Source organism: Schistocerca americana, chromosome 1 (genome assembly GCF_021461395.2).
Source record: "Schistocerca americana isolate TAMUIC-IGC-003095 chromosome 1, iqSchAmer2.1, whole genome shotgun sequence".
In the NCBI taxonomy this organism is placed as follows: Eukaryota; Metazoa; Arthropoda; class Insecta; order Orthoptera; family Acrididae; genus Schistocerca; species Schistocerca americana.
The window spans coordinates 842,866,831-842,877,887 of NC_060119.1; the positions used below are offsets into that span (position 1 = coordinate 842,866,831).

The 11,057-nt window shown below is 43.1% G+C and overlaps 1 pseudogene; it reads left to right on the plus strand.

Annotated features, from left to right (window-relative positions):
• Nucleotides 1-5,985: 5,985 nt before the first annotated feature.
• On the plus strand, nucleotides 5,986-6,103 carry LOC124558000 (annotated as a pseudogene).
• Nucleotides 6,104-11,057: the final 4,954 nt, after the last annotated feature.

The window sequence follows — 11,057 nt, forward strand, 5'->3', positions numbered from 1 at the left end:
ACGGCGCGAATCTTCAATTTGCTATTACAAATTTAAGTTTTTCATTTGACTCACCCTCGTATATAATGTTTCGAGACATTATTACGAGGGATATATTCTGAAAGGGTGGTGTAAATACCGATGTTCTGTGTAGCAAATGCCGCTTTCTACACATTGGTATTTTGCTTTCATTTCGCAGCACCCGGTAAACCGTTTCATTTGAACGTGGAAGTAAATTAAGTTCTGCTATTATTATCACATATAGGGGTTCTCTATTATCTGAGTGTGTGAGTATATCTCTCTTCGTGTGTCTATCACGAATGCGTCCATTAACATAATGTTTCCGAGTCATTAGCGGTCTCTTCTGAAGCAGCGTGATAAAACGTGTGCCACACAATACTCTATTGAAAGGTTCTTTCAAAGAGACACACTCTACAGCGAAGTAATATGTGCTTTTACGTGTTGATACTGAACAGAACCTTTTCATTTTGTTAGCTTGTTTAGATATGCAATTTTATGAGGCGTTTCTCTGTGGGAAACATAGACTGCGAGGATGAGAACGAGACGTACAGAACAGTTTTTTTTGCTCGTTACGCTTGCTAACGGCATTGTATCTACTCTGCTAAACTAGAGTGATGTTATAATTGTTTACTGTGTTTATAACGCATTTCTTTGTTAATTGATGTCGTTCGTATAGTTCACGTATAGTTCACTTCCTATGTCGTTAATGACAACGGACAACGCTGGACTCAGAAATATTTCAGCGCATTTTAGATGCTTATTTATGCTTCATACTTCCCATCTAGCCGTCGCTGCTGCCATCGTAAGGTCTCGATGTGCCGAAGGCACCCGACAGAGATATTTCTAGTAATAAAGCTAATATAAAATAAGTATAAATAACATTAGGAACTTAAATTGATGCACATTATTACATATTTCCGCAGGCTTTGATCTCAATGAGCGAAGTAAAGAAGTACCTTAGAGCTGCACAAGAGGTTTTTCCTCCAGAAGAGTGTTCATGAAATAATTAAAGTAGAACAAATATCTTTAAAACAATTTTGTTGTTGTTGTGGTCTTCAGTCCAGAGACTGGTTTGATGCAGCTCTCCATGCTACTTTGTTCTGCGCAAGCCACTTCATCTCCGAATAACTACTGCAACAAACATCTTCTGAATCTACTTAGTGTATTCATCTCTTGGTCTTCCTCTACGATTTTTACCCTCCTTACTTCCCTCCAGTACTAAACTGGTGATCTTTTGGTGCCTCAGAAAGTGTTCTACCAACCGATCCCTTCTTCTAATGAAGTTGTGCCACAAATTCCTCTTCTCCCCAGTTCTATTTAGTACCTCCTCATTAGTTACGTATTTTACACGTCTAATCTTCAGCGTTCTTCTGCATCTCCACATTTCGAAAGCTTCTATTCTCTTCTTGTCTAACCTGTTTACTGTCCATGTTTCACTTCCATACATGGCTGCACTCCATACAAATACTTTCAGAAAATACTGCCAGACACTTAAATCTATACTCGATGTTAGCAAATTTCTGTTCTTCGGAAACACTTTCCTTGTCATAGTCAGTCTACATTTTATATGCTGTCCACTCCGACCATCATCAGATATTTTGCTTCCCAGATAGCAAAACTCATCTACTACTTTAAGTGTTTCATTTCCTGATGTAATACTCTCAGTATCACCTGACTTAATACAACTACATTCCGTTATCCTCGCTTTGATTTTGTTGATGTCCATCTTATATCCTCCTTTCAAGACACTATCCATTCCGTTCAGCTGCTCTTCCAGATCCTTTTCTATCTCTGATAGAATTACAATGTCGTCGGCAAATCTCAAAGTTTTTACTTCCTCTCCATGGATTTTAATTCCTACTCCAAATTTTTCTTTCGTTTCCTTTACTGCTTGCTCAGTATACAGATTGAATTACATCTGGGATAGGTTAGAACCCTGTCTCACTCCCTTCTCAACCACTGCTTCCCTTTCATGCCCCTCGACTCTTATAACTCGCTTCTGATTTCTGTACAAAATGTAAATAGCCTTTTGCTTCCTGTATTTTACCCCTGACACCTTCAGAATTTAAAAGAGAGTATTCCAGTCAACATTGTCAAAAGCTTTCTCTATGTCTAAAAATTCTAGAAACGTATGTTTGCCTTTCCTTAACCTATCTTCTAAGATAAGTCGTAGGGTAAGTATTGCCTCGCGTGTTTCAACATTTCTACGGAATCCAAACTGATCTTCCCTGCGGCTTCTACCAGCTTTTCCATTTGTCTATAAAGAATACGTGTTGATACTTTGCAACCGTGACTCATTAAACTGATAGTTCAGTAATTTTTCACACCTTTCTTTGGGATTGGTATTAGTATACTCTTCTTGAAGTCTGAGGGTAATTCGCCTGTCTCACCAGATGGAATATTATATAATATTAAATAATTTATTTACTAGAGATAAATGAGAAATGTTATAATTGACCTAATACATGAAATATAGCAATGCCACTCAATTCGACATACAGAAATACTTGCAACAATCACAGCACGCTCTTTACTCAAGTGATAACTTTTGCAAATATGAAAACATAGAAACTATGAGTAGAGCAGTGCCTTGGGTTGAGGAACAACAAGCAACGGTCAGTGAAACATATGAAACAGACGTGGCTTTGTTTTTTCCGACCGCTGAGGCGGAAGGAAGTACTTTCACCGCACTTCTGGGTAGGATATTGACGCGTGGAGTCCTCCTTCGGCGTGCGGACCCATCAGGGTGCAGTGCTTGTAATATAGCGATTTACATGCACCACATTTTAACAGAATGCGTTTTATATCCAGACTGCCTGAGTATCCGACCCTGTTCAGGTATGAAGTTTTATTCCAATCTTCTATTACTCCATCTCCTCCTCACCATCTCTCTGTCCATCTCCCACTCTCTTTTTTCTTTGTCTATCTCCTCTTCTTTCCTTTCTTTGTTGGGAGGGCTTCGTTTCAATCTCGCGTCCAGCCATCCTGATTTACGAGTTCTGTGATTTCCTAAATAGCTTCAGACAAATACCTGAATGGTTCCTTTGAAAGAGCACAGGCGATTTCCTTCCTCATCCTTCCCCCATCCGTGTGTGTGCTCCATCTCTAATGACCTCGTTGTCGCCGGGGCGTCAAACACTTACCTTCTCGTCTTTCTCAGATCATCGCCGTTTCTCCCCTTTCTCTGTCAGTCTCCCCATCATCCCTTTCTCTGTCCATTTTCTCCTCTCCCTTTATTTGTCCTCCTCCACCTTCCCCCCACTCTCTGTCCATCTCTTCTTACGCCGTCTCTCTGTCCAAATCCCCCTCTTTTCTTCCTCTGACCATGTCTCACCTGTCTCTTTGTCCATCTCCTCTTCCCTTGCCATCCATTTCCCCCTCGTTTTTCATTGTCGACCGCCACCTTCCCCCTGTATGTGCCCATCTCCTCCTTTCCACTCCCAGTCTGTTCATCTCATCCTACCTCTTTCTCTCTCAACGTTATCACTCCTACCCCAATAGGAGGTTGTTGGTTCTTACCCCCACAGTATTGCTTGCCAGATTATAGGTTGTGTGTGTACTAAGTTTGTTTGAAATTTGTCCATGGGTTTAGGAGGAGCTATGCCCACGTGCAAACATATCACACGTATTTCACATTTAGTTAATGTGTTTCACACAGTATACATATTTCATCTCCATCTCAAGTGAATTTCACCCTGCAGCTTCGTTTTCACGCAGCTCAATGTTTATGACGCCATGTCATACAATGAGATAACTTTGTAGCTACATTCGGCAGCATATGTGGATACTGTCTAGCAATGGAGTTAGTAGTAAGTAAGTGATAAATTAAAACGTCATGCCTGATGGTACAGTTTTACAGTATGAGCAGTGAAAATATAGTAAAAGATAAGCTTTCTTCCTTCCAATATTTAGCGGAGGTTATCTGCGACAAAAAAATTCGCTAAAGATTTGAAATTATGTGTAAAGTTTGTTTTACGTCTCAGATACAGTATGAATAAAGTCTGGGTATTCGGGCATTCTGGGCTATACTACTTTTCCACATCCAGCCCTTTGACAGGTAGGTGGCTTTTACCCCCACAGCAATTCTTTCCAGACCGTAAGCATGTGTATACCATTTTTAGTTGAAATCACTTCAGTGTTTTAGGAGGAGATGTGGAACATATACACAAACTTCCATCTCTAAAGTAAGTGTGGTTGTGAGGGCGGAAACTAGCTTCCTAGCTAATCAGTTCTTTATTTTGGGTGACAGTCAAATAATCTGGTTCATTTTTTAAGATCCTGTGCAAAGTCTGCCTTCTATATATGTCATTATGTCGAAGGTTTTTATTGTCTTGCCAGAGTGAATGGTTCGTTTTATTGTTATCTCAATGATCAGTCACTCACATTATTCCAGTTGTTGTGTTGTTATAGCCGATGTATTTTAACAATGTAATTTGCTAATCCGATATTTACCGAGTCTTAAGTAATATGTGCTTGTGTGTGGGAGTGGGAGTGGGCCTGAGTGAGAGAAGAGCAGAGTGTATCAGATTTACATTTCACATTTACATTTTGAAACCTAATTTTAAACATTTTAGCCACATTATTACCAAATTAGTTTAGAAAGCTCGCTGACAGCCTCGGTGTGGAGCATCCTCGACAGACAAACAACCAATCCGAATATGCATTTGGGAGTAACTATCTCAACTGTAATAAAATTCAAGTGGTTTTAACGAGTTAGATCAATTCTTTTTACATTGGAATGATAGACAGCAACAGAAAAACTCAAAACCACAGCAAAGCAAGGAACAAAATGCAGATGTGGACAGAATCGTAGTAGGAACATATTATGATTGCAACTACAACGTTATTAATGACTATCTCCGCAACCGTGGCGATGTTCGATTCGGATGTAACCCGTCCCAATGCTGAAGATGAGAGAAACTATCGTCGCCAGTATTTAGCCGACGAAGAGAGGAAAGATGTGGGAGTAAAGTCTATAAGCGCTAGCCTTCGCACAAATGTCTTGGATTAAAGTCCAAGCCTCTCAACAGAGTCTTATCGAGAGAGGGAGAGGGTGCGTGTTACATCGCTGTTGGAGATTCGCTGACGTATAGTGGTTCATTTTTTGTTTTGTCACCTGTAAAGCATGGGTAGCTCAGTTGGTAGAGCACTTGCCCGTGAAAGGCAAAGGTCCCGAGTTCGAGTCTAGGTCCGGCACACACTTTTAATCTGCCAGGAAGTTTCGTATCAGCGCACACTTCGCTGCAGAGCGAAAATCTCATTCTGGAAACATTCCCCAGGCTGTCGCTAATCTATGTCTCCGCAATATCCTTTCTTTCAGGAGTGCTAGTTCTGCAAACTTCGCAGGACAGCTTCTGTAAAGTTTGGAAGGTAGGAGACGAGGTACTGGCAGAAGTAAAGCTGTGAGGACGGGGCGTGAGTCGTGCTTGGGTAGCTCAGTTGGTAGAGCACTTGCCCGCGAAAGGCAAAGGTCTCGAGTTCGAGTCTCGGTCCGGCACACAGTTTTAATCTGCCAGGAAGTTTCACAAGTAATACATATTACACAGTATATAAAGACAACAATATGTATCGACAAGCCACTGTTTGGCAAAGACTTCTTACTATAAAATCATAGCCAAAAAAGTTATTTAAGTTTGGCCAAAAACTACACATGCTGTTTGTCGACTTCAGAAAATCATACGATTGCATTCATGGGAAAAGTATGCTGAAGTGTCTGGAAGAGTTCGGTTTTGCCAAGAAACTAGTAAGCCTCATGAAGGCCTGCCTGATGGATACTACAGCAAAGGTAAAAATTGGAAATAATGTGATTGAAACATTCAAAATAAAAGCTGGGCTAAGGCAGGGCGATGGACTGTCACCTGTTCTTTTCAATCTCGCATTAGACAAGATAATGCGAGAGATGTCATCTAATGAACCCACAGGACTCGAGGCAGGAGATGTGAACATCAAGTACCTCGGTTATGCCGGTGATATAGTGCTACTATCGCCAATGGCCTCGCCGCAGTGGTAACACCGGTTCCCGTCAGATCACCGAAGTTAAGCGCTGTCGGGCTGGGCTAGCACTTGGATGGGTGACCATCCGATCTGCCGAGCGCTGTTGGCAAGTGGGATGCACTCAGCCCTTGTGAGGCAAACTGAGGAGCTACTTGATTGAGAAGTAGCGGCTACTGTCTCGGAAACTGACATACGGCCGGGAGAGCGGTGTGTTGACCAAATGCCTCTCCATATTCGCATCCAGGGACGCCTGTGGGCTGAGGATGACACGGCGGTCGGTCGGTGCCGTTGGGCCTTCATGGCCTGTTCGGGAGGAGTTCAGTTTAGTTTTTATAGTGCTACTTTCTGGGTCGCAAGAAGAATTAGGGGAAATGGTTGACACTCTGCAAACAACAGTGAGGAAAATTGGACTTCAATCATGACAAGATGGAATATATGGTTCTACACCGCAGACATAATGAAAAAAGGTTTAAATGGCTCTGAGCACTATGGGACAACATATGAGGTCATCAGTCTCCTAGAACTTAGAACTACTTAAACCCAACTAACCTAAGCACATCACACACATCCATGCTCGAGGCAGGATTCGAACCTGCGACCGTAGCAGTCGCGTGGTTCCGGACTGAAGCGCCTAGAACCGTTCGGCCCCACCGGCTGACTAGACACAATGAAACTCAAGAACCACTTCCACCCTTACAGACAACTGAAGGTTCTTATCGTCTAGTCAGGGAGCTCAAATATCTGAGTGCAGTATTCAGAGATGAACCATCCAGTAAAATCGAAATAAAGACAAGACTACAGGCAGGTAATCGCTGTTGGCACGTCCTTAACGCTCTCCCCAAAACCAGAAGTTTGTCAAGAAATTTCAAAATAAACATCTAGAAAACACTCCTACAGCCACTCCTACATCCTACTATATGGATGTGCCACCAAGTACAACCAAGCAAGATCTGAACAGACTGATGATATTTGAAAGGAAAGACTATCGGAAGATTTTTGGACCAGTTTACGATAGTGAGAGTGAAAAGTGGAGGACTCGTCACAATACAGAGTTGTATGATATTTACAAAGAGCCGAACATCGTGGCTATAATGAAGACACGACGACTCTACTGGGCAGGGCATGTTGCTCGAATGCAGGACAACCGATGGCCGAAAACTGTACTCAACACCAAGCCAACCGGCAGAAGGTCCGTAGGAAGACCTAGAACTCGATGGAGTGACTGCGTATCCAAAAAACCTTCAGACAGTGGGACTGCTGGAAGGATGACAGAAAGGAGCCGAAGACAGGCTGAAGTGGAGGCAATCTCTCAAAATTAAAAATGGCTCTCAGCACTATGGGACTTAACACCTGAGGTGATCAGTCCCCTAGACTTAGAACTACTTAAAACTAACGAACCTAAGGACATCAAACACATCCATGTCCGAGACAGGATTCGAATCTGCGACCGCAGCAGCAGCGCGGTTCCGGACTGAAGCGCCTTGAGCCGCTCGGCCACAGCGGCCGGCTCAACCTCTCAAAGCAGCGCGCGGTCCATTGGGCCTGATCGCGTACAGTAATGTGAGTAAGTATATCATCTTTTAAGTCATTAGACTTTTCTTGAGCGCACATCGCTTGTTTCTTTGATGGCAGCCTACTTCGCACGTTATCGTGATTCGAAAACGAGTCAACATTTTTGAAAGGTCATTTAAAGTAATTTTATGTATTTGAATTAATTTTCAGTTCTATCGCTTTTGAAGTGAACCTAATCGATGTGACGATTTATAGCTCCGATCATTTTACGTAATATTTATATTCTCAGCAATCGAATACTTACAGATCAGTTCCAAGATTACTAAAAACTGTGGGCGAGAAGAAACGCTTCAGTGGAACGGGGCGTTAAGTCTGGAGACCTCAATGCTGCCGTTCAGGATGAGGAGGGCTACGTGCCAACGTTGGGTTTAACCCTCTCTCTTTCTTCGGCCATCATCTTCAGCATCACGAAAACGACTTACCACCCTTCATCCATTTTTCATAAGCACCTATACTAAACAACGACGCTGGTAATAATAATTTCCTATGGCACATCGGCTAAGTGGATATCTTTCAATCGGATGGCACTTCGGTGACTTGGTGTGTGCTACATCTGTCTCTATAATCCAAGTGGAGAAAGGGGGCCTGTAGTCTGACGTGGAATAAGAATCACCTGCCGTACTTGGCGACTCCTCACGTTGTTGTGAGGTAGTCAGAAAATTTCCACGATCCGACCGGTAATCGATCCCCTGACATCCCGGTTTCCGGGCATGCGCTTTACGCCTGGACCACCAGGCCCGACAACAACAAGGTAAAATGCAAATCACCGAGATGGCGTCGTCTATAAAGGCTTTCTCGTGGCTGCGTGCTTAGCGAAGATATGAGTATTCAAAATGTTACTTAATCTGTATGACCGTACATTGTTTCTTTACTGTTATGCCATTCCTGGCAGCGAAAAGGTGGGGAGGGGGGGGGGGGGGGAAGGGGGAAGGGAGCGTTTGGGGAGAAGTGGTGGCGGGCGAAAGACTGACTGCTCTTAAGTCTAAGCATTTTTTCGGAAATACGATGTGCTCGAAACACATTTCAAAATACCAACAATACCAGGAAAAGAGGGCCGGCCTGTGTGGCCGAGCGGTTCTAAGCGCTTTCGTCTGGAACCGCGCCACCGCTACGGTCGCAGGTTCGAATCCTGCCTCGAGTATGGATGTGTGTGATGTCGTTAGGTTAGTTAGGTTTAAGTAGTTCTAGGTTCTAGGGGACTGATGACCTCAGATGTTAAGTCCCATAGTGCTCAGAGCCATTGGAACCATTTTTGAACTAGGAAAAGAAAGGAATACAGTAATAAGTCATTTAAGAATGAAACCAGCAGGAAGTGCAGGGTAACTAACTAGAAACAGTGGCCGCAAGAAAAGTGGAAAAATCGAAAACAACGCTCTGCTGAAGGGTAGAAAGCACTCAAAATATCTTTTAGTAAAATTAATGCAAATGGGTCAACATTAAGACTGTAAAAGGAACTGAATTCCACTTATAAATGTAGATGTGGCACCGGATAAATTGTAAGAGTACGTTGAAGGTCTCTACGATGGAGAGGAACTATCAGCTGACGAAACAGAAGTAGAAACTTTTGTCGATTTGGGAGATATGAGATCCAATATCAGAGTTAGAGCTTGATATGGCCTTGGAAGATTTGTGACCAAATAAGGCAGAAGAGTTAGATAACTTTGCTTCGGAATTTCTAAAAACATTGAGGCAAGGGTGGTAACTAAACGACTATTGAAGTTGGTGTGTAGAAGCTATGAACTGAAAGTACGCCATCGCACTTTTGGAAGATTATCGTCCAGACATCCTGCACAAACAGCTTAACGTTTCAGACAGCCAACGTGCTGACCAGAATAATACGCAGAAGATATAAAAAAATAAGAGTTTGTTAGATGACTACTATTACTTTGGGCTTGGAAATGGTAAAGGCACCACAGGCGCGGTTATGACGATTTATAATGTAGACAAGTATTTAAAAAAAATCAAGATACTTTCACAGGATTTGCCGACTTAGGCAAAGATTTGCATGACGTAAAATGGTTCAAGATGTCTGAAATTCTGAGAAAAATAGGTCTAAGCTGCATAAAAGACATGTAATATATATTATGTTCAAGAACCAAGAGGGAACGATAACAATAGAACATCAAAAGAGAAGACTACTTATGTTCAGCCCATACAATGAAGAAGTAACCGGATAAATAAACTGCAATTTAGGGTAAAAGGACAGCAATGATAAGGTTGGCTGATGACATAGTTGTTCCTAGTGACAATCATAAAGGATTACATTAGCTGTGATGGAATGAAGAGTCTAACGAGCACAAAAATGGAATGAGAGTTTGCTCAATAAAGAGTAAAACAATGAAGAGTAACAGAAATGAGACAAGCGATAGACTTAACTTCGAAATTAAGGACCACATAGAACACGAAGGCATTCTGCTACCTTGGAAGCAAAACAACACATTAAGAACGAAGTAATGAGGATATAAGAACCAGACTATCACAGGCAAAGAAGACACTAATCGCCAAATTAAGTCTGCTAGTATGAAACACAGTCCTGCAACCATTTCGATTGAGCTTCGCTGCACTCACTACCGGTTTCTTTCCTGAGTGACTTGCGTTTCTGTATTCCTTCCTTTCTTGGAAGTTTTTGTATTTGCATCATTCACTGACCAATTTATAGGCTCTTTGGATCATGGCCTATAGCAATCGAATCGTTTGAGATTTGATGTTACAGAAGGATTTTAAAATTAAGTGGACTGATAAAATAAAAAAATGAGGGTACCCTCAGTAGACTTGACGAGGAAAGGTATTTGCGAAAAACATCCAATATAAGAAAGGACAGAAATGATAGGGTGTATGTTAATATATCAGAGGATAACTACCATGGTACAGTAGAGGGCTAAAGCTGTAGGGGACACCAGAGATATGAATGTACACTCCTGGAAACGGAAAAAAGAACACATTGACACCGGTGTGTCAGACCCACCATACTTGCTCCGGACACTGCGAGAGGGCTGTACAAGCAATGATCACACGCACGGCACAGCGGACACACCAGGAACCGCGGTGTTGGCCATCGAATGGCGCTAGCTGCGCAGCATTTGTGCACCGCCGCCGTCAGTGTCAGCCAGTTTGCCGTGGCATACGGAGCTCCATCGCAGTCTTTAACACTGGTAGCATGCCGCGACAGCGTGGACGTGAACCGTATGTGCAGTTGACGGACTTTGAGCGAGGGCGTATAGTGGGCATGCGGGAGGCCGGGTGGACGTACCGCCGAATTGCTCAACACGTGGGGCGTGAGGTCTCCACAGTACATCGATGTTGTCGCCAGTGGTCGGCGGAAGGTGCACGTGCCCGTCGACCTGGGACCGGACCGCAGCGACGCACGGATGCACGCCAAGACCTTAGGATCCTACGCAGTGCCGTAGGGGACCGCACCGCCACTTCCCAGCAAATTAGGGACACTGTTGCTCCTGGGGTATCGGCGAGGACCATTCGCAACCGTCTCCATG